This window comes from Loxodonta africana, chromosome 26 (genome assembly GCF_030014295.1).
Source record: "Loxodonta africana isolate mLoxAfr1 chromosome 26, mLoxAfr1.hap2, whole genome shotgun sequence".
Taxonomy (NCBI): Eukaryota; Metazoa; Chordata; class Mammalia; order Proboscidea; family Elephantidae; genus Loxodonta; species Loxodonta africana.
In genome coordinates this window covers 38,846,710-38,871,292 of record NC_087367.1, presented here as the reverse complement: position 1 = coordinate 38,871,292, position 24,583 = coordinate 38,846,710, and the positions used below count along the sequence as shown (strand labels likewise).

The following is a 24,583-nucleotide window of genomic DNA, read 5'->3' as shown; positions in this document are numbered from 1 at the left end:
CTTGATGTAATGAAGTTTCCGTCTTTTACATATTTTATGAATTGGGTCAGTAATTTGATTGATTTATCCAAAAAGCAGTGTTTTTCAGACTTCTGATTTAATTAGCCCTGCACTAAGGAAGTTTGTGTGTGTGTGTGTGGTAAAAATATATATAACAAAGTACCCTTTTTTGTTTGTTTTTGTTTTAATGTAAAAAACTTCTAACTTTAGGGGTTATGGTGATGTTTTGGAGTCTGAAAGATTTCTTTGAAGTCTTATTTCTTTTTCCTGCAAGTCATGTTCATTGCCACAAGGTGGTGGTTTACTCAAGGGAAACCCTTCTGAGATCCAAATTGAACACCAGGAGCATTTTCTTTATTAAAATATTTCAGAACTGGTGTGATTGTGTAAAACAAGAATGAACGTACTGACTTTAAGAGCAAAGCACAAATCAAAGCAGGATGTCTTTCTCTAATAACTTCCAGTTTTTCATCCTGGAAGATTGATACAGATATATATCTATCTACATCTATATAGATAGATATATGTAGATATGTATATCTATATGTATGTATATCTATTTGTCTTTTCTAGTTTGATACTTCTTTGCTGCCAGACATAATGTTTCCCTTTTTCCTACAAATAACAGCATGTCCCTACTGTGGCTTGCTCTGACGAGGCAGCAAAGAGTTCTAGAGCAAGGAGCTTTAGATTCAGACAGACTACGGGTGGATCCTGGATCTACCTCCTACTCCTGTGTGAGCTTAGGTAAGTTACTTCAACTTTCAGAGCCTCTGTTTCCTCAACTTTAAAGTGGAGGATATAGTACCCACCTTTCAGGAACGTTGTAGAGAGAAATAACATCTTCCTGTTTCTTGACATGTAGACCTCAGATGTTAAAGCTGGCATTATTATTTTTGCTGCTGCCACTTTTATTATTATTATCATCATTGTTACAGTATCATGCTCCCTTTCCATTTGTAAAATCATTTCCATTTGTAAACTCATTTCTGGGAAGCTTCTCAGTCAAGGGTCTCAATGGTGAGTCCTCCCCCATCCCCTTGCATCCAGGCAATCTGATCAGTCAGTGAAGTGATGAGTATTACTTCTGGGCCCAGTGGTTAAGTATCACATGTGGAATCCTTCACAGTCTGCCCCCATCTGACAGCTTGATGTAACAGCGTGACTTCAATTACCAGAAGTTTTTAAATTTTGCTGTTTATTTTATCAATTTTAATTTTTGTTTATTGCTTTTTTTGTTCTAAGAAATCTTTGCCTACCCCCAGATCATGATGATGTTCCTCTTATTTTCTTCTAAAAATTATTAAAAAAAAAAAAAAAAGCTGTATTTACATTTAGGCCTATGGTCCATCTCAAACTCACTTATTATTTTCATTTTTACTGTATATATTTTTTTGGTGGTGCAATACACAGGTAGTCCCTGACTTATGATGCAGTTTTACTCCTATGACTGTAGTAAGTAGGTTCTGACATAAGTCAGATACCTTTTTTTTTTTTTTTTCATTTTTGCCTGCTATAGGGCAGTGTTTTGAACAGTGTGATCATTAAGGTTGTATGTCAACTGGCTGGGCCATGATTCTCAGTGGTTTGGGAGTTACAATGTAGGTTGGTAGTCGTATAATGTTGTGCTCACCTCAATGACGAGATTTGATATAATATGATTGATCGCCTCCATGATGGGATCTGCTGTGAGTAGCCAATCAATTGAAAGGGAGTTTCCTTGGGTGTGTGGCCTGCATCCAATATAAATGGACTTTCTGGCAAGGCTCGTGGGCTTTTGCTCGCTCTGGATCCTGTAGCTGGCTCCTGTTCATCTGAGCTCCGGTTCTAGGGACTTGAGCTAGCAGTTTAGCTGCCTGCCAGTCTTGGGATTCTTTGATCTTCACAGCCTGTGAGCAAGAGCCCTGCTCTCTGGCCTGCCAACCTTGGGTTCGACAGCTCTTATGGCTAAGTGAATCAGGAGAAGCCTTCAGCCTGACCCACATTCCAGCCTCTACAACTGCGTGAACCATCTCCTTAATATAACTCTCTCTATATATATATTTATATGCTTTACTGGTTTGCCTAAGCAAACAGTAAATCATAACAATAAATCATAACATTGAACATGTTGAGTGAACACCTGAGAATGATAATATCAGCGAATTACGCTGCAACATTGTATTACTAATGATAAGATGTACCAAAAAAAAAAAAAGTGACCATCCTAAGCGCGGTTCATTGTAACCCGAATACAGCATAACTTCGGGACTTTTGTATGCAACAAAATATTTGCCATTTCAACCATTTTTATGTGTACAGTTCAGTGACATTAATTATGTTCCTCATGTTGGCAACTATCACAAATTTTTCTGTCACCCTTAACAGAAACTTAGTACCTCCTAAGCAATACCTCCCCACTTCCCTCTCCTACCTGCTGCTGGTAACAAGCACACAACTCCTGCCTGCAGCATATGGCTGTTCCCGCTATCACACACATACACATACACACAAAACCAAACCTGTTACCATCAAGTTGATTCTGACTCATAGCAACCCTATAGGACAAAGTAGAGCTGCCCCATAGGGTTTCCAAGGAGCAGCTGTTGGATTCAGACTGCTGACCTTTTGGTTAGCAGCCCAGCTCTTAACAACTGCGCCACAGGGCTCCATACATATATAATGCATATATATATATATACACATACATATATGTATGTATTCTAACTTCTTTAGAGTTCTCTTTTCCACACAGCACATTCCCCCATTGGCAGCTTCCCCCAACACACCAGAGAGTGACTTCCCAGTGCACTACCCCTGTGGACAGTTTTCCAGCAACTTCAATGGGGTGACACCTTTCCATGAATGGCTTCCCTCAACATCCAAGAGGGAGACTTTCCAGTGAATTTCATCCACATGGAACTTCAGTGAACTTCCTCATCATCCAGTGGGTCATGGCTGCACTCTCTCCAATAAGGTATAGATCTCAGCAGGGAGACAGAAAGTGGGGGTTGGGACCTCATTCGGATTTTTTCCTTCCTTGTTTGCTCTGCCTGTCCTAGAGGTAATGGTTGTTTCTTCTAATTTATATCTATATACATACGTATATGTATATATATACACATATACATATATAATTTTCTGACTTCTTTAGAGTTCTCTTTCCCCCTTAGTAGGTAATTCCCTTTTATACGTAATCATTCTTTTAATTAAAATTTCCCCATCCACATTACTGTGTAGTTTCTGTCTCCCGACTGAGCCCTGACTGATACATGGATATACCATTTTATACTTCTACTGGTAATGTATGAGAGTTTCAATTCTCCACAATCAGTTATTATATAGCCCTTATCTACTAACTCCAACCTCTGGATGATCTGTGTGTCTGCTTCTATTATCTGTTTTCCCTCTTGCTTATCAATTTTATTTTCATGACTCTCCACAGGTCTAGTTATTTTTTACTATATATAGACATTGTATATGTTGGGCATAGAGACTCCAGATGATGTAATTTGCTACAAAGATGGTTCCTTCTTTCTTCTTGTGAGCAAACAGGGGTGAGGAATTAATCACCTCAATGCAATAAAGCTGGGTTGGGACTGGATTTCAATTTATAAGACTCAGTGTATCTCGGTTTTATCCCTATTCATAGTATGTGGTCCTCCTGGGCTTTTGATTATATCGTTAGCTGTGAAAAACTGCAGAGATTCAGCTCTGTCCCCTGCAGATGTTCCCAATCCAGCGTTCAGACTCTGTTCCCATGCAGCTTCAAAATCTGGCAAATGTCTTAATGGGGAATTGGTGTTGTGTTTGAGGCAGGCCCTTCCTCCTTGACAAGGCTTTGTTTTGTAGGTACTATTCAAGACTTCATTCTGCTTCTTAGATGAGTTCACAGACCTAGAACTCAGCAAATATCCTGTGGAGAAAACTGCTTGCATGTTTAAGACCCCCTATATTCCAATCTGTAATTCCAGTGCCATGTGTCACTAAAAGTTTTGCTGGTTTCTCTTTCCTCAATTAAAGGCCTTCTTTCTGGGCCAAGCTTGATCATTAGCCAGTGCCTCAAACTGGCCAATGTTCCCTGGGGGGTTGGAGGCCAGAGGAGGAGGGCATCTGGACAGCTTGTCTTACTTTGTTGCAGTTGGAGCATTGGCCTGATATGACCTACTACATTCTACGAAGAAGTGCAAAACTCGTAGGCCTTGGAAATGCATAACGCTTTTCTTTTCAAGTAATAATCTTTCACATGTATTTTAAAATATTAGAGATGATTTTTCTTTTTGAAAAATTTCTGCCATAAGATGAGGCTCTGGGCGTCAACATATAGTTCAGTGTTTTTCAACCCATTAGTGGATTGAAAACCCATTAGTGCATCATGAAATCCATTTAGTAGATCTTTTTCTTTTTTTTATAATTTTTATTGTGCTTTAAGTGAAAGTTTACAAATCAACTCAGTCTCTCACATAAAAACTTATATACACCTTGCTACATACTCCCAGTTACTCTCCCCCTAATGAGATAGCCCGTTCTCTCCCTCCACTCTCTTTTCGTGTCCATTTCAGCAGCTTCTAACCCCCTCTACCCTCTCATCTACCCTGCACGCAGGAGATATCAACACAGTCTCAAGTGTCCACCTTATCCAAGAAGCTCACTCCTCACCAGCATCCCTCTCCAACCCACTGTCCAGTCCAATCCATGTCTGAACAGTTGGCTTCAGGAATGGTTCCTGTCCTAGGCCAACAGAAGGTCTGGGGGCCATGACCACTGGGGTCCTTCCAGTCTCAGTCAGACCATTAAGTCTGGTCTTTTGATGAGAATTTCAGGTCTGCATCCCACTGCTCTCCTGCTCCCTCAGGAGTTCTCTGTTGTGTTCCCTGTCAGGCCAGTCATTGGTTGTAGCTGGGCACCATCTACTTCTTCTGGTCTCAGGATGATGTAGTCTCTGGTTCATGTGGCCCTTTCTGTCTCTTGGGCTCATAATTACCTTGTGTCCTTGGTGTTCTTCATTCTCCTTTGATCCAGGGGGGTTGAGACCAATTGATGCATCTTAGATGGCTGCTTGCTGGTGTTTAAGACCCCAGGTGCCACTCGTCAAAGTGGGATGCAGAATGTTTTCTGAATAGATTTTATTATGCCATTTGACTTAGATGTCCCCTGAAACCATGGTCCCCAGACCCCTGCCCCTGCTATGCTGGGCTTCGAAGCATTCAGTTTATTCAGGAAACTTCTTTGCTTTCGGTGTAGACCAATTGTGCTGACCTCCCCTGTATTGTGTGCTGTCTTTCCCTTCACCTAAAGTAGTTCTTATCTACTATCTAATTAGTGAATGCCTCTCTCCCACCCTCCCCCACCTCCTCTCCTAACCACAAAAGAATGTTTTCTTCTCAGTTGAAACTATTTCTCAAGTTCTTATAATAGTGGTCTTATACAATATTTGTCCTTTTGAACTGACTAATTTCATTCAGCATAATACCTTCCAGGTTCCTCCATGTTATGAAATGTTTCACAGATTCCTCACTGTTCTTTATCGATGTGTAGTATTCCCTTGTATGAATATACCATAATTTCCTTATCCATCCATCCATTGATGGGCACCTTGGTGCTTCCAACTTTTTGCTATTGTAAACAGTGCTTCAGTAAACATGGGTGTGCATATATCTCTTCGAGTAAAGGCTGTCATTTCTCTAGGATATATTCTGAGGAGTGGGATTGCTGGATCGTACGGTAGTTCTATTTCTAGCTTTTTATGGAAACGCCAAATTGATTTCCAAAGTGGTTGTACTATTTGACGTTCCCACCAGCAGTGTATAAGTGATCCAATCTCTCCACAGCCTCTCCAACATTTATTATTTTGTGTTTTTCGGATTAATGCCAGCCTTGTTGGAGTAAGATGAAATGCCATTGTAGTTTTGATCTACATTTCTCTAATGGCTAATGATAGTGAACGTTTCCTCATGTATCTGTTAGCTACCTGAATGTCTTCTTTAGTGAAGTGTCCATTCATATTTTTTGCCCATTTTTTAATAGGGCTATTTGTCTTTTTGTATTTGAGTTTTTGCAGTATCATGTAGATTTTAGAGATCAGACACTGATCGGAAGTGTCATAGCTAAAAACTTTTTCCCAGTCTGTAGGTAGTCTTTTTACTCTCTTGGTGAAGTCTTTGGATGAGCATAGGTGTTTGATTTTTAGGAGCTCCCAGTTATCTAGCTTTTCTTCTGCATTCTTAATAATGTTTTGTATACTGTTTATGCCATGTACTAGGGGTCCTAACATTGTCCCTATTTTTTCTTCCATGATCTTTATCGTTTTAGATTCTATATTTAGGTCTTTGGTCCATTTTGAGCTCGTTTTTGTGCATGGAGTGAGGTATGGGTCTTGTTTCATTTTTTCGCAGATGGATATCCAGTTATGGCAGCACCATTTGTTAAAAAGACTGTCTTTTCCCCATTTAACTGTTTTGGGGCCTTTGTCCAATATCACCTGCTCATATGTGGATGGATTTATGTCTGGTTCTCAATTCTGTTCCATGGTCTATGTATCTGTTGTTGTACCAGTACCAGTAGTTTCAGTAGTTTTCTGGAGGATTCCTTAGGGTTTTCTGCGTATAGGATCATGTCATCTGCAAATAGAGATACTTTTACTTCTTCCTTGCCAATCTGGGTGCCCTTTATTTCTTTATCTAGCCTAATTGCTCTGGCTAGGACTTCCAGCACAATGTTGAATAAGAGTGGTGATAAAGGGCATCCTTTTTTTGTCTGGTTCCCGATCTCAAGGGCGATGCTTTCAGGCTCTTTCCATTTAGGGTGATGTTGGCTGTTGGCTTTGTATAAATGCCCTTGACTATGTTGAGGAATTTTCCTTCTATTCCTATTTTACTGAGAGTTTTTATCATGAATGAGTGTTGGACTTTGTTAAATGCCTTTTCTGCATCAATTGATAAAATCATGTAATTCTTGTCTTTTGTTTTATTTATGTGTTGGATCACAGTAATTGTTTTTCTAATGTTGAACCATCCCTGCATACATGCTATGAATCCCACTTGGTCATGGTGAATTATTTTTTTGATATGTTGTTGAATTCTATTGGCTAGAATTTTGTTGAGGATTTTTGCATCTACATTCATGAGGGATATAGGTCTATAATTTTCTTTTCTGGTTGTGTCTTTACCTGGTTTTGGTATCCGGGATATGCTGGCTTCATAGAATAAGTTTGGCAATATTCCGTCCTTTTCTATGCTCTGAAATACCTTTAGTAGTAGTGGTGTTAACTCTTCTCTGAAAGTTTGGTAGAACTCTGCAGTGAAGCCGTCCGGACCAGGGTTTTTTTTTTTTTTTTTTTGCTGGGAGTTTTTTGATTACCTTTTCAATCTCTTCTTTTGTTATGTGTCTATTTAGTTGTTCTACCTCTGTGTTAGTTTAGGTAAGTAGTGTGTTTCTAGGAATTCATCCATTTCTTCTAGGTTTGCAAATATGTTTGAGTATAATTTTTCATAGTAATCTGATATGATTCTTTTAATGTCAGTTGGGTCTGTTGTGATATTGCCCATCTCATTTCTTATGTGGGTTATTTGCTTCCTCTCCTGTTTTTCTTTGGTCAGTTTGGCCAGTTTGGTTTATCAATTGTGTTGATTTTTTTCAAAAAACCAGCTTTTGGTCTCGTTAATTCTTTGAATTGCTTTTCTGTTTTCTATTTCATTTAGTTCAGCTCAAATTTTTATTATTTGTTTTCTTCTGGTGCCTGTGGGTTTCTTTTGTTGCTCTCTATTTGTTCAATTGTCAGGATAATTCATTGATTTTGGCCCTTTCTTCTTTTTGGATGTGTGCATTTATTGATATAAACTGGCTTCTGAGCACTGCTTTTGCTGTGTCCCAAAGATTCTGATAGGAAGTGTTTTCTTTCTCATTGGATTCTCTGAATTTCTTTATTCCATCCTTAATGTCTTCTATAATCCAATCTTTTTTGAGCAAGGTATTGTTCAGTTTCCAAGTGTTTGATTTCTTTTCCCTGCTTTTCCTGTTACTGATTTCTACTTTTATGACCTTCTGGGCTGAGAAGATGCTTTGTAATATTTCAATGTTTTGGATTCTGCTAAGGCTTGCTTTATGACCTAATATGTGGTCATATTTTTTTATGTGGTCTATTCCAGAGAATGTTCCATGTGCACTAGAAAAGAAAGTATAGTTGGTTACTGTTGGGTGGAGTGTTCTGTATATGTCTATGAGGCCATGTTGGTTGATTGTGGCATTTAGATCTTCTGTGTCTTTATTGAGATTCTTTCTGGATGTCTTGTCCTTCACCGAAAGTGTGTGTTGAAGTCTCCTACTATTGTTGTGGAGCTGCCTATCTCACTTTTCAATGCTGATAGAGTTTGTTTTATGTATCTTTCAGCCATCATTGGAAGCGTCTGTCTATTCCGCCATCTTGGCTCCGCCTCCATTTAGTAAATCTTGACTGCATTTTAAAAAAGGAAATAGAAAAGATCAAAACGCACCACATATAGTGTTGTTTTATAAAACTTGTTTCACTTGTGTCTATACAGTGTGTGTGTGTTCTGGTTTGCAACGTCAAATCTATTTCTTCCTATGGGGTGTGACGGGTGGATAAGCCCTAAGCAAGTTATGCACAGGCGTACATTAAGCAAGGTAGGATGTGGTGAAAAGCAGGTGAAATTGTTCATGAAGCAAGCACAGGTAAGGCCATGTGTACCTTGCTTACTAGGTAATCCGTCCCCGGGTGCATGCTTACTAGGTAATCCGTCCCTGGGTGCAGCCCAAAATGTTTAAAAGCCACTGGAGTTGTATTTAAATGGAGGAAGAGTCAAGGGGGAGAAAAAGGAATTATCAGAAAAAAACATATTAGTTGAACATGGACAACTTTTTAGAGAAGTTTGGCTGAGCGGGGAGAACATTGATTGGAAGCTGTTCTTCTGGCCCATGCATCAAGAGGGAGCCCATGTGAGGGATGAACCTTAAGCATCAGAGAAACAAACCTTGTGATGCCCACCATCCTAATGAGGTTGGAGGAGCAGGGAGGGCTAAAGATGAGAAGTAACTGAACCTGGATTGGTAAAGGCATGCAAACCTGAGAGCAGACAATGCAGTTACTGGCGCTATGTCATGCGCAGCCCAGAGGAAGAAAGGCCTTGTATTTGGCACAGAAGAATAAAGGTCAGCTGAGGGAATGAGTGGCCTGGGGGCAGAGCAAGGCTCTTCTGCTAGCCTATGGTTGGTGCTTCAGGGTCAGCAAAAAGATCTAATTTCAGCCACAAGCCTGAAGAGACTGAGACTAGAAAGAGTGCTTGTATCCTTCTCACCACGCTTCATGCCCCTGCCAAACGCACACAACTGACCTGCCACTGAGGCCACCTGGCATTGGGTAAAGAGTACAGGCTTTTGGACGGAAGACCCTGGCTCTCAATCTGCTGGCTGTGTGGGCTTGGGTTTGTGTCTCTTTGTGTCTAAACCAGGGAGATAAGACCTTCTGTATAAGGTGGTTGGGGGGTGTGCAGGCCATCATTTCTGTCCATGTCTGTCATGCTGTGAGGGCCTCACTGGGGTGGGGAGTTCTGGAGGAAAGGTGTGCTACAAAGACCTGTTTGGCTCCTGATCCTGAAGTCCCCTGGCCTCTCAGGTTTGCCCACTGAGCGCCTAGGCACCAGGTCTGTTCTGTTCTGAATTATAGACTCAGCAAGTGTCTCGGCATAGAGGCAAACCAGGGCACATTGCAGTGGGTGAAACACACTTGCTCGTGTCACTGAACTGGTCGACCTGCCTAGTGACTCTGACATTTGCACTGTTTCAGGAGCTGGCACTTGGCCTAGTGGCTGGCCTTGGACCTCAGGGCCTGAAATGGGTTCTTGGCCAGGACTCTTGCCTATCATGTTCCAAACATATTTGATCAGCCATGCACATCAGTGCAATCATATAACATTTTCTCTCTCCCTTAAAAAAAAAAAAAAAAGTTGTCATGGAGTCAGTTCTGACTCATGGCAACCCCATGTGCGTCAGAGTAAAATTGTGCTCTATAGAGTTTTCAATGGCTGATTTTTCAGAAGCAGATCTCCAGGCCTTTCTTCCGAGGTATCTTCAGGTGAACTTGAACCTCCAATCTTCTGATTAGCAGCTGAGCACATTAATCATTTACAACACACAGGGAATCTCTCTTCCTTCTAACAACAACAACAAAAAGATTGCTGTTGAGTTGGTTCTGACTTATGGTGAGCCCATGTGCACAGAGTAGAACTGCATTCCATAAGGTTTTCGTGGGCATAATTTTTACAGAAGCTGATTGCCAAGCCTTTCTTCTGTGGTGAGGATGGGTGTGTTTGAACTGTTAACTTCTACATTAGTGGTTGAGGGCAAACCCTTTGAGCCACCCAGGAACCTTCTAACCCATTGCCATCAAGTTGAATCCGACTCATACAAAGCCTATAGGACAGACCCTATAGAACTGTCCCGTAAGAGTTCCAAGGCTGTAATCTGTATGGAAGCAGACTGCCACATCTTTCTCCTGCAGAGCGGCTGGTGGGCTCAAACTGCAGACCTTTCTGTTAGCAGCCGAGCACTTTCACAACTGTACCGCCAGGGCTCCTTAGGAGCCTTCTAGGCCTGACTAAATGTTATTTATCCTTCATCACCTCCCCCAGAAAGCCTGCCTAAGTGGTTGTCCCTCTCAGAGCTGGGTTAGATGCCCTTCCTCTGGGCTCCCACGGCCCCCTGTCTTTCTCTCTTCCACAGCACTTATCTCCCCTTTGGCACTGTGAATTTGCTTGGAGGCAGTCTCTGCTATAGCACCTGGCACACAGTTGATGCTCTGCAGTGTTTAGAGAATGAATGAACTATCAAACCCAGGTCTCACTTTTCTGCTCAGTGACCCTGCCCTCTAAAGCCCCTATTTGACAGCAACCAAGTCACACTTTATTTTATTTTAGGGTTCAAAGAGCAGAGGAGGCAGCCCAAATGGCCTTCTCCTTCCCCAAACAGGACGAGGGCCTTCAGAGAAGGAGGTGGGAGTAAGGAGGCAGGGTGGTCACAACAGCCCATTGGGATGCCTATCAAAGCCTGCATCAGAGTTGGACCCCAGCATGGCATGCAGACTTTGGGTGGTAAGGTCTCCTGAGGTCTGGGGTGGAGGAGGAAGCTTTGGAAGTGGGAAGAGGGTGGGCTTCCTGGATGTATAAGCCCCAAGTTGTCATCAAGGTCCACCCATAGAAAGAATGTCCTTAAAAATGACACAGATGATCAAAACCTTTTCACACCATGATGACCACAATAAAAAGACAGATAATAACAAATGCTGGCAAGGATGTGGGGAAACTGGAACTCTGGTACATTGCTGGTGGGAATGTAAAATGGTGCAACCACTTTGGAAAATAGTTTGGTAGTTCCTTATAAAGTTAAACATAGAATTACCATATAAATCAGCAACCCTGCTTCTAGGTATAAGTATACCCAAAAGAACTGTAAGCTGGGACTCAGATGCGTGTACACCAGTGTTCACTTTGCATTATTCACAATAGCCAAAAAGTGGCAACAACCCAAATATCCACCAACAGGTGAACTGATAAACAAAATGTAGTATATGCAGCCGTAAAAATGAGTGAGCTCTGACACATACTATAACATAGATGAACCTTGAAAACATTGTGCTAAGTAAAAGAAGCCAATCACAGAAGGCCACATATTGTATGATTCCATTTATATGAAATATAAATAGGCAAATTCATGAAGACAGAAAGTAGATTAGCGATTTCCAGGGGCTGGGGAGGGGCAATAGGGAGTGAATGCTCATGCGTATGGAGTTTTTTTCCGGGTGATGAAAATGTTCCAGAATTAGATAGAGGGGAAGGTTGCAAAATTTTGTGAATACAGAAAAACCACTGAATTGCACACTTTAAAAGGGTGGATTTTATGGTATTTGGATTATATCGCAATTAAAGTGGAAAAAATTGACGTGGATGAGGAGCAGTTAGAGGGACTAAAACAATGAAATGGAGCACGAGCTTCACCTTGTCCCAACTGCGACCCAAATCCTAAGGAACTTTGGGCCCAAGAGGGGTGCACCAACAGGGCCTTGGGAAGCGACGTTGGGGGCAGTATCTAGGAAGAAAAAGTCTTCTTACACAGTTAAGGTGGCGGCTCAGGTTTGCCTAGGATTTGAGAGGTACTGCCAAAAGAAACCCTGGTGGCGAAGTGGTTAAGAGCTACGGCTGCTAACCAAAAGGCCGGCAGTTCAAGCCAGCAGACGCTCCTTGGAAACTCTATGGGGCAGTTCTGCTTTCTCCTACAGTGTCGCTATGAGTCGGAATTGACTGGACCCCAACAGGTTTGGTTTTTTGGTTTTTGGTGGGTTCAGAAGTTGGCGGGGTCAGAGCGGAGACACAAAGGTTGAAGCGCGGCCGTTTTAAGGAGGTCCTGACGAATTCCCATTGGGCCTCCACCTTAAAGCCAGCTTGGCGGCGCTGCGGGACGGACCTCGCAAAATGCGGGGAGACGCGGGGGAGGCGGTGGCGTCCGCCCTGACCCCGGCACGCAGGGCGGTCTGCGCGCCGCGCCCGGCCTGGGGAGCTCTGCGCTGGTGGCCCGGGCTTCGCGGGATGCGATTACTGGGGGCTGGGGTGCACTCTGGGGCGACTGGGTAGCGGCGCCGGGCCCGTTGCTCTATTTTTAGCAAACACCGTTGCAATATAAGGAATGCTGGGCTCAGGCGGTCCGGGCGAGCGCGAGGTGCACTGCCGCTTTAAGGACGCGCCGGGGCGGGGTCGAGATCGAGCAGCCGGCGGGCTGTCGGTCCGAGAGGCGTCAATCCGGTCGCCGTGGGGCCAGGCGGGCGCGGCGCTACCTCCTGGCGGGCCAGAGCGCTGAGGAGGTGGCGTGAGGGTCGGAACCGAACGGGATCTGGGGCGCGCGGTGAGTAGTTCGGACAGCCATCGGGGAGAGGGGGCCGGGCAGCGGCGCCCTCCCACCTCGCAAGGCGCTTTGTTCCCGGGAGGGAGGTGTGGCAACCCCCGGGGCTCGGCCGCGCTCTCCGCGTGGGTTGCGCCCTGGGACTGGGTGCTTGGCCCTTTGCCCGCATTTCCGGCTCCCGCGTGATGGTGTGCGATCGGGAAATGGCCCGTGGAGAGCCCGGTGGGGAGGGCCTGCCCACCCGCCAAGGAGACCCTTTCATTGTAATTACCCTGGTTCCTTGTCTGCCCCAGTTGCCCTGTCAAGGGCGGGGAAATGGGCGGCGGTTACTGGAGGGGCTTGACTCTTCCCCCCTTTTAAAATGGCGTTAACGAGTGTAGGGAACGGCCAGTGGAGTTGTCAAATTCGTCTGAATAATAAGAAGCTGCCTGTTTCGTAAATAACCGTTTACTGCGCCTGGGGCTTGGCGAGCAGAAGCTACGGTTATAACTAGGGCTCGGGTTCAAGCTGTGGTCACAACTAGGGCTCGGGTTTATTCACCAACCGGACGCAGTCGGTGAATCCACCGTGTACCGGCATGGAGCCAATTCTTGCCCCGAGCGAAGGCAGGGGCGCACACTGGGGGACAACCCAGAGTGATCAGTGCTAGGGCAGGGGAAGCCCTGGCGGGGGGGGGGGGGGGGGGTGAGATGGCTGACGGGCCCGCACTCCAGTGTGGGAGGTCAGGGAAGGCTTCCCCGGAGGAGGGGATGCCTGTCATGAGCTTGAGCACTGGGCACCCATTTGGACTCTGTGGCTGGAACTGACGTCTGTGCTGAGTTTGGAGAGGTGGGCAAGAGCCGCTTCACCCGGGCCTTGATCCCAGAGCTCTGGGATTGACCTTGCCCCGCGGGCCCCTGCTGGTATGGAACCTCCTTGGCTAGAGCGGGTCTTGCTCACTCTGTCTTGGGACCTAACTTCCTGATGGTAATCAGAGAGAGGGTGACTGACAAGGCTCAAAATTGTGGCCTCCAAAGGTTTTGCCTCAAATAAGCGACCTTCCTGTCAACCTAATAAGAACCAAACCAAACCCACGGCAGTCAAGTTGATTCCGACTCATAGTGACCCCATAGGACAGAGTAGAATTGCCCCAAAGGGTTTCCAAGGAGTGGCTGGTGCATTCCAACTGCCAGCCTTTTGGTTTGCAGCTGAATACTTAACCACTGCACCACCAGAGCTCCCTGAGTAAGAATATCTGACTTAAGAGCCCTGAAGTTCCACTGTAATAACAGCAGCCAACAGGGTTAAACATGGCTCTCCTCATCAGTTGCCCAGACCTTCCAGATCTGGGGCTGGAGAGGGTAAACAATTTGCCCAAAGTCATATCAGGAGTCCATGCTTTTGGCCATGAAGTGGCCCTGGCTCCTCTTGTGAGGGTCTGGCTGTCCTGGACTTGAAAAGACTCTGGGTGCAGCCTGTGTTGTTTTACTCTGTTGACATTCACTATTGGGTTGAAGTGTGGGGTGGGTGAGCTGTTTGGTATTAATAACTGACACATGTCAGGAGCTTCACAGGGAACAAAGCACTTTCACGCAGGCAGTTCTTAGAGTTTCTCCTGATTCTCTTCCCCGGGAAGAAACTTGAGCTGGCTAACATTTTGTAAACCTCCTAATTTCCTGTAAATTGCATGTCCCTGCTGACTGGGGCTGAAGATATTTGGGGCCATGGTTTTTCCCCTTGGGTCTGTTCTCACTGCCCAGCAGCCAGTTATTTTCTCTGTCTGTGGTTTATGGTGTAGCTTGTCTTTTCTGTCAGGGTGGGAGACTTGGGGCTTTGATGCTCTGGGGTTTTCAAGGCTGCAGGGTCTGCCAGCCTCTTTGGGGCTGGAGGGGGGTGTTGGGTAACTGAATGCTCTGTTGTAAACCACCCCCCTCTCCCAGTAGCCTCCACATTCCCTTATGGAGAATGGGGGAGGGGCAGTGAATGGGATCCAAGGAGCTGTTTCAGCAACAATCTTCTAGGGTTGCCAGCTTTGCTTCCACAGTTTACATTTTCCATCTCTCACTTTTTCACCCACATACATGACATTTTTGTGACACGTATAACTCTACTATTTTATTATCAGCTCTAACCACAGATAATTCATGCTTTCAGTTGATCTGAGCTACTTATAAAGTGGCAAGTTGCAGTTGCTGCAACCAGGATGGACTACTTGGCTCTGATGAATTCAGCTAGCTTCTGGGGTGACTAATGCTAGTCAGAACTGCATGCTGACAAACCTGCTGGATCTAGTGAGTTCTCAGAGAAATGTAGCCGCCGTTTTATAATTTACATCTTATATAATCACTATGATCTGTTCTACCAAAGAAATGCCCCCTAAACAGAGTGTGCCTCCCCGCAAGTGGTTGCAAACGTGAATACATGAACATTGTGTAGCTTGTACAAACCATACTCATGTGAATTAAATGGAACACATTCTTGTGCAAAACTGGAATATTCTCAAGTGTCCAAGGGTGTGTGTGCATTGAGTTCCAAAGGCCAGGGTAGGTATCCAGCTGACTGTAAGGTATAGTTACCTTTGTCTGGGCATGGGAAGAAGAAAGGAGCTGAGTGGGTTTCCTGTGACCTGGGGGATCTGGCAGGTCCCCATTTTCTAGGGGCTGAGGAGAGAATTCAAGCTTTGAAAGGAATTTTGTTGGTGGACTTTGAGGCCCTGCCAAGTCTGATGGTCTTGGATGATGACGCTGAGCCCTAATGTTTTGATTCAGTAGAGGTGCTCTTGGCTGCAAGTAACAAAACCCAAATAACACTGGGTTAAGCAGGGCTCAGATCTCCCAAAGATGCTTTTAGCTTTTGTGAGGTCTCTGATCACAGGGATGGAATATCAGTGCTACTTACTGCAAGTTCCTGCGTGGGCAGTAGCCGAGAAGGCTGAGGGGCTGAAGTCTAGACCAGTGATTTTTCCATTCTTGGGTCACAGCTTCTTTAATATGCCAGTAAGAAGCCCAGAAAAAAATTGCTTGCATGTACAAAGTTGGGCATACAATTTAGGGGACTCATGGGTCTCAGAAAATGAGCCCTGGATTTCAGACTAACAATCCCTGGTCTAAAGCTACAATACTTCACTCATGTTTGTTGAGGACCTACTCTGTGGCCCTGCCTTCCCAGCAGGACCAGTATGCCATTCCAGGGCCGCCTGAAAAGGCCCCAACCTGCAAATTGGCAGCGATGGGTATCAGGAGAGAAAATAGAGTGGGACAGTCATCATTTCTCAGTCTGCAAGTTAAATTCTATGCAGTCAGGCAGTGGGCCTATCCTGTGGAAATCTGCTCACAAACAGGGCAGTGGTGCTGAGGCTGCTGCTTCAAACTTCTGACAGCAGAACCCACATTGTTGAGTGGAGGTGAAGGCCATGCTGTACTCCTTAGCATCCACTGTGCCACCCCAGTGCCCCATCTCTTGTCTTCTAGGCAGAATTCTTGGTGCGTGTGATGAGGTTGGTGCAGCCTATTTCCAGCTCCATTCCCCAGCACTCCTTGGCCTGACCCCCCACTACCGAGCAAGACCTTTCTGCTGGTGGCAGGATCCAGGCAGCTTTCTGCAGCCATCCCTCAATGTAGGGGTCATGAAGAAGCCCCATGTATTTAGCTTCTTAATGCTCCTGTCCTTGTCCTTTAACATTCTTGGTGGCTTCACTAGCTGAGGCCTGCTGATGGCTGATAGCCAGATGACAAGGTGGTCATCACTAGTTGCTGAGGTGACATTCTGGGTCTTAGAGGGACATATTCTCTGTCTAGAGAGCCTGGCACCAGATAGATAAAGCCTTGCAATTCGTACTTGGGTTGTGTTGCTAATCAGATTTTGAAGAGCACAGAAATGGGTTTGTCTGTGTAGCTGTGGGGGTAGGATGGGGGAGGTGGGCGGTGAAGAGTCAGGAGCCCTGAGCTCTGCTTCTGGCCCTCTGCCTACTAGCTTTAGGGCCTTAGGTCGGTCTCATGCTCTGTAGGCCCAGGCTCTGCCTGTTGACTTCTCTGCCTAGCCCACAGGGTTGTCATGGGGATTAGATGCAACACACAGATGCTAATGTGCTTTGGAGACCAGAAGGGACCATGAGAGTGAAGGGTATTATCAGTATTCAAGTGGCCTTCAGATAATAGAATCATAGGCCAGAAGGGGCCCCTAAGGGATATTTAGTCTAGATTCAAACCCAATAGACCATATTTTTCATTGTGGTAAGGGAGATGATTTTAGGCGGTACACATATTCGTTTTAATAGTTATGTACACTTACTCCTCACTTACTGACTATTGTTACGTGACATTTCACATTTATGACGGTAGTAAAAAATCTACTATCCAACTATTTTGCACATTAATGACGTATGTCTGGCCGTAATGCACACTGAGGTGAGAGGAGAGAGTAACACTGGCTGTGATAGTTCAGGTTATGTGTCAGCTTGGCTGCGCCATTATTCTCAGTAGTTTGACAGTTATATAATGATGTAATTTGGCAGTTATGTAATGATGTAGCGATCCTTCATTTTGTGATCTAATGTAGTTTTCCTCCATTTTTGCATAACACAGATTTTCGCATGATGACCTGATCTTTGGAACCTAACCCTGTTGATAAGTAGGTATAATTTGTTTATATGTATTATAAAAATATAGGTATCACATCAAACCTATGTTTTTATTTTATTTTATTTTTTTGCTCAGATTAAGACTAAAGAATGATTTTAAGTTCAAATTATGGTGATTTTTTTTGTTTCTTTGTTTTAGAGACAATACATTTATTCCTACAAATGTGAAGGTTAAAAAAAGAAGTTTTGGAAAGTAATCTTTTTTTTTTTTATTGTGCTTTAAGTGTAAATTTACAAATCAGGTCAGTCTCTCATACAAAAATTTACATGCACCTTGCTATACACTCCTAATTGCTCTCCCTCTGATGAGATAGCACAGTACTTCCCTCCCCTCTCTCTCCTTGTGTACATTTGGGTAGCTTCTGGACACCTCTGCCCTCTCATCTCCCTTCTTGACAGGAGGTGCCAACATAGTCTCATGTGTCTTGATCCAAGAAGCTTGTCCTTCACCAGTCTCATTTTCCATCCCCTATTCCAGTCCTATCCCTGTCTGAAGAGTTGGCTTTGGGAATGGTTCCTGCCCTGGGGTAACAGGAGGTCTGGGGTCCATGGCCTCCAGGGTTTCTCCAGTCCCAGTCTGACCAATAAGCCTGGTCTTTTTACGAGAATTTGGAGTCTGCATCCCACTGCTCCCCTGCTGCCTAAGGATTTCTCTGTTGTGTTCCCTGTCAGGGCAGTCATCAGTTACGGCCAGGTACCATCTAGCTCTTCTGGTCTCAGGCTGATGTAGTCTCTGGTTTATGTGGTCCTTTTTATCTCTTAGGCTCATAATTATTTTGTGCCTTTGGTGTTCTTCATTCTTCCTTGTTCCAGGTGGGTTGAGACCCATTGATGCATCTTAGATGGCTGCTTGTTAGCGTTTAAGACTGCGGACACCACTCTCCAAAGTGGGATGCGGAATGTTTTCTTAATAGATTTTATTATGCCAATTGAGTCAGATGTCCCCTGAAGCCATGGTCCTCAAACCCCCGCCTCTGCTATGCTGGCCTTTGAAGTGTTCAGTTTTTTAAGGAAACGTCTTTGTTTTTGGTTTAGTCCATTTGTGTTGACCTCTCCTTTATTGTGTATCGTCTTTCCTATGGTGAGTTTTAAGGTAAAAAATTAAGCCAGTAATAATCAAGTAGTAGACATATATAGCTAAAATGGGAAAGTGACCTGTTGAATAAAAGCTGGGAAACTCAACAAGGGAGTCTGTCCTGGGACAGCCTGTTAGGGGTAGGTCTTTGGCTTCAGCTGGACCCTTCTAGGGACAGGGAGTTCACTGCCCTTCAAGTCAGTCTACTCCATTTGGGGATTCCTTCATCCTTGTAAAGTTTTTCCTTTCTTCCCTTAACTTGTGCCACTGGTTCTGTCACATAAGATGCTTTTCTCCAAGATGAGCAGCTGTATTTCCTTCAGCTGTGTCTTAGGCAGGGTATCTAGAGAAGCAAAAGAGAAGGGAGCAGAGAGACAGGGGGACCTCATAACCACCAAGAAAGAAGCACAGGGAGCACAGTGCATCCTTTGGACCTGGGGTTCCTCTGCAGAGAACCTCCTAGTCTGGGGGAACATTAATGAGAAGGCCAACAAAGAGAGAATGCCTTTCCCCTGGAGCTGACACCCTGAATTTAGACTTTTAGCCTACTTTACTGTGAGGAATAAATTTCTCTTTGTCAAAGCCATCCACTTGTGGTATTTCTGTTATAGCAGCATTAGATGACTAAGACAGAATCAAACATGTAATCACCCAGAGCCTCATCTCTCACCAATACCAGATCTAATGGTGGTGATATTTTTGCGTATTTCTGTTGCCACCTCTTGGAAGCCCTGGTGGCATAGTGGTTAGGTGCTACGGCTGCTAACCAAAGGGCCGGCAGTTTAAATCCGCCAGGCGCTCCTTGGAAACTCTATGGGGCAGTTCTACTCTGTCCAATAGGGTCACTACGAGTCGGAATCTCCTCGACGGCACTGGGTTTGGTTTTCTGGTTTTTTATTGCCACCTCATGCCATTGATAAGCAGTGCCGTCTTTACTGCTGGAAGCAGAGTCATCAACATCTTTAAGACTAACCAGACTTGAGAACCAATTTAAAAAATTCATCCTTACAATTTTGTTTCTCTAGAACCACTCTTGGTACCAGATGTCTTCCTTCCTTCCTTCCTTCCTTCCTTCCTTCCTTCCTTCCTTCCTTCCTTCCTTCCTTCCTTCCTTCCTTCCTTCCTTCCTTCCTTCCTTCCTTCCTTCCTTCCTTCCCTCCCTCCCTCCCTCCCTCCCTCCCTCCCTCCCTCCCTCCCTCCCTCCCTCCCTCCCTCCCTCCCTCCCTCCCTCCTCCATCCCTCCCTCCCTCCTTGTTTCTTTCCTTCCCTCCCTCCCTCCCTTCCTCCCATCTTTCCATCCTTCCCTCCCTTCCTCCCTCCCATCTTTCCATCCTTCCCTCCCTCCCTGCTCTCCTTGCTTCCTTCCTTATTTTTCCTTCCACAAAGACTTGTGAGCTGGCCTTGTGCTAGACACTTTATATTCACCAGCTCCAAGACTCACACAATTTTGTTATATGGTGTTAGCCTTTTACATATGTGGAAACTGAGGCTCAGGAAGGTTAAATAGGTCACGCATGGTCACAGCCTGGGAAACTCAGAGCCAGGAATGTGACCGAGGTCCATCTGATCCTGAGGCACATGCTCCTTCTGTTGCATCACACTACCCCTCAGAACTGGATGTCCAGCATGACTCGGTCTCTTCTCTCCTGGTCCTCATGGGACAACCCCCCCGGGGGCCGACAGTACATAACAAGTTCTTCCATGGAGGAAAGTTTTCTTGAGGTGAGGGGACAGATGTCCATGCATGATGATTTGATGAGACAGCAGAAGCTGGGGAGCTGCTGAGGTGGTTTTTGGCAAAGAGAGGCAGCGAAAGAGCCTAGATGGTGAGAGTTTTCTCTGTCTCTGATTAATCTTATAGTCAATTATGATCCCCTAAACATTTATGCACTGGCTTTTTAAAAAAAATTTGAAATATATTTTAAAAAATATGAAGGATAATATAGCAAACATCATGTATGTATCAGTTACCTAAAATGAACAGATATGACTGTTTTGTCTGCACTTGGCCCTTTTTAATAGTAGTTGTTGTTGTGTGCCATCAAGTCAATTCCCACTCACAGCAACTCCATGTGACAAAGTAGAATGACCCATGGAGTTGCCTAGGCTGTAATCTTTATGGGAGCAGATTGCCAGGTCTTTCTCCTGCAGAGCTGCTGGGTGGATTCAAACCACCAACCTTTTGGTTGGCAGCTGAGCACTTAACCATTGTGCCACCAGAGCTCCTTTTTAATGATAGGGCAGGACTTAAAATGTACCCCTCATAATTAAGCCTGGATAGTTTTGACCTCTCCCATAGCCTGTGGCAGGCATTTGGAGCCTTACTCCTGGGTTTTCACGTACTGCCTCTCTCTCTTAGCTTCGTGTCCCCAGCTAATTCAAGAAAATGCCACCTGGGTATCCATCTAGGTTGTTGATGGAAGATCTTCTTGCTGACTTTGACTACACTGGGGAGAAACCACTGGGAAGTAGGACGAGTATATATTTTTGGATTTAACCTTTTTCAAAGAAGTTCATCTACCATAGAAACGCTGCCATGGCAATTGTGGGTTCAGACCAGGCCACAGAGTGTAATTTAGTCAGAGCTGCCCAAACTGAACTGTAATTTAAATGACAGGTGTATAAATTTGGAAAAGGGGGAGAACATGATTTTCTTTTTATAATTTGATGACATCGATTTGTTCAATAGCTTGTGTTAAGCAATCTTTAACAAATACTTGAGGGTGCCATTTTATATTCTAAAGTATAGGCCCACTTTAAAGTAAGAAAGACTGAAGTATAATGCAGCACCTTTCTAATCCCTAGCATCTCCTGTTCCAGCTTTCCATTTTCTCAGCTTTCACAGAAATGAATTGCCCCCGGTAGCTGGTACCGGGCCTTCCCCAGCTGCAGAGGGTGGAAGCTTTCCATGGCAACAGGACACAGTTTCTCACCCAACTGCTTCTTGCCTTCTCCTTTCCACCCACTGAATGACTCTCTCAGGAACCAGGTGTGATCCAATTTGCATATAGCTTGGGCTTGAATAAGAACAGTTAGCAAAGTATTATTTTTTAAAGTTGCATAGAAAAGATTCAGAAACTTCTGGAAAAGCTTTACTTACCCAAGCATATTCCATTCTTAGGAAATCATGATTGGGGCCCAGATTTGAACTAGTTGCATCATAGAATGTGAGAACCTTAGGTGGTCCCCAAGTCTACTTTTTATTCAGTGGTGAGAATGAGTTGAAATATTCTTTGTCCCTGAGCTGCCAACAAGAAATAACATTGCTCTTGTCCTTTTCACACGCCTTGGTGGAGGTCCTGCAAAAGCCAGCAAAGGCCAAGAGCCAAGAGACTTCAGCAAGGACCCGTCTTGTTGGGGGCTGTCTCTCAGTGGAAACAGTCTGAGACTGCACCAATGAAGACAGTTAACCATACTATGAAACCAGTTCCTGTTTGATGATACAAAAACACACATATGTGTTATATTTACAGGCCAACTTTCTAAAGAAAGGTTTGGGTTTATAAAGAACCTACTATACATACTATGTATTAGGATGTCTCTAGCATCCCACTGCCATCGAGTGCATAGCAGGTAAAAAAACAACAATAAAGACTAGTTGGTGTCAAACTGACACTGATTCATAACCACCCCATGTATGTAGATCAGACTTGGACTCCATAGGGTTTTCAGTGACTCATTTTTTTGAAATAGATCGCCACGCCTTTCTTCTAAGTTGTCTCTGGGTGGACTCAAACCAGTTAGCAGCAGAGCACTAGATCAGGTGCCCAGATTAAAAGTGAAAATATCTGTGGGTAGGTGGAGTTGTGTTGGGGTTGCCAGAGGTGTGTTGGAGTTGGGGAGGCCCACCTACCCCTTTAGGAGACGACCATATTCTTGGTTTTTGGAATGGGTTCTGGCCTCTAAAAGACTTTATATATTTATTTCAAAAGCAAAATTAATTTTAATTCAGTTTAGGATTCTTTTTATCTTTTAGAATTTCAGATACTCTCTTGGAATCTCCCCCTTTTAGATAATTGACAAATGTCCCCCTTTATTTTAATTCTTCTGGAAATGGAGGCCCCAAGGAGAAGATAGAGGCCGACCTATCTCTCTTGGTGATGACCATTCTTTCACAAGTTGGCTCAGGAGCCCAAAATAGCATCCATCACGTTCTTCTTTCAGTGCCTGCTTTATTGCAACCAGAGATGATGGAAGAAGGGTGGAACTACTGTCCCAAAGCCTTGGAGGCATATATTAAAAAATAACTTGCCTGAGAAATGTCTTCTCAGCCATCCCTCCACACCCACATTTGTCAGGTTGAGATTCCCTGGGTGGCAGGGCTGGGAAGGCCTAGTTCTCCTCATACCCAAGCTGTTCTTTTCCTACTAAGAAAGTCAGGCACAGGAGAGGTTAGGTGCCTGTTGGCACTCACAGTGAGCTGAGGTCAGCTGGCATTAGAACCTTCCCATCCACCCCACTCACTGACCCTGGACTCCACCCACCCGCAGTGGACCACGGCCTGACTTCACTTATCTGGGACTGGGTGGGTGTTTCCTGCGTGTTTGAAATTTTACTGAGGAAATCAAAATAAAGAAACAAAGCCTTTGTTTTACTGCTGAGCTCAAACTGGGGACTGCTGGAGAGATGGAAAAAGGGAGCGGGAGCAGGTCACTTGGCAGCTCAACAAAATAACCATTCTAATAAAGCACTTACCAGGGCCTTTTTTCTTTTTCAGATTCAAGTGGGCGAGTAGGAAAGATGGGCAGAGGGCTAGGAGAGCCTCTGTGTGGAGGATAGGACTGGGCAGCCCTTACCTAGAAGCACAAGGTCTCCGGCTTGATTTTCAGACAGATGTCTGGGGCCACTCAGCTGGGCTGTGGAATTGGCAGCCAGGGGGCTGTTGGGAACTCTTGGGCCTCCCTTCCTTTCTCAGAAAACCTACAGGAGAGTGGGGAAGGGGATAAGCCAGAGGGATCCCGTCCCAATTTCTGCATCACTGCTTTCTTAAAGGAGCCCTGGTGGCACAGTGGTTAAGTGCTCAGCTGCTAACCAAAAGGTTGGCAGTTTGAACCCACCAGCTACTGCACGGGAGAAAGATGTGGCAACTTGCTCCCATAAAGATTATGTACTGCCTTGGAAACCCTATGGGGCAGTTCAACTCTGTCCTATAGGGTTGCTATGAGTTTGAATCAACTCAGTGGCAACAGGTTTGGTTTTGGGTTTTACTTGCTTACTTGGGACATGTTTTCAGGGAAGACCAGTCCCTAGAAAAAGACATCATATTTGGTAAAGTAGAGGGTCAGCGAAAACAAGGGAAACCCTCAATGAAATGGACTGATGCAGTGGCAACATCAGTGAATTCAGCCACACAATGATTATGAAAATGGCACATGACCAGGCAACGTTTAGCTCTATTATACGTAAGGTTGCCTTGAGTCAGAGCTGACTTGATGGCCACTAACAACAACAGTAACAACCTGTGCTGCCTGTGTGACCTTGGGCAAGGCCCCTACCTCTGTGAGCCTCCCTTTCCATATCCGTAATGGGACAATATTGCTGTAACACAGATGTTACCCTTTTTTCTTTGATCTAGTTACACCGGCTCAGGCCCTCAACTTACAAAGTGGAAATGGGGAGGTGCTCTCATCAATATTTCTTCTTCCCGTAGGATTTTCTCCTTGTTAAAGGTCTCAAAGTATACTATTTATTTTTCTTTAGGAAGTACCCAAGTATTAAATGAAAATCATCCCCATCTGCAGCATTTCTAAGGATTTCAGGTTGGGGACCATGCTGGGTAGCTGTCTAGCCTCTGGGGGCTGCTGCCTGGCCTCTGCCGTATGTGTACAATAATCTTGGCTTCCTCATTCCCAATCCCCACTAAGCCATGGCTGTCATATGTAGCAGGCTTTCACTAAGGCTTATTAGAAAGAAGATTACCCATTGCTCAGAACAGTATTTCGTGCCCTGCCCTTCCTTGGTCATAGCCTCGGAGAATTTCTCCCTGACTCTCTCTCCTCAAGCCT

The 24,583-nt window shown here is 44.7% G+C and overlaps 1 protein-coding gene across 10 annotated transcripts in view; it reads left to right on the top strand.

The window, feature by feature from the left end:
* The first annotated feature begins 11,818 nt into the window (after positions 1 to 11,818).
* The window catches only part of MRAS (muscle RAS oncogene homolog), an 81,842-nt gene continuing 69,077 nt past the window's right edge, over positions 11,819 to 24,583 (top strand). For 2 of the 10 annotated variants that reach the window (XM_064277264.1, XM_064277261.1), the window contains exons 1-2: positions 11,820 to 12,304; positions 17,448 to 17,493. The gene's annotated coding sequence lies outside the window, so the exon portion shown is untranslated. Of the gene's footprint in view, positions 12,305 to 12,758; positions 12,889 to 17,447; positions 17,498 to 24,583 lie in introns of those variants that run through there. The other 8 variants (XM_023538807.2, XM_064277260.1, XM_064277265.1 and 5 more) reach the window with 7 other exon arrangements.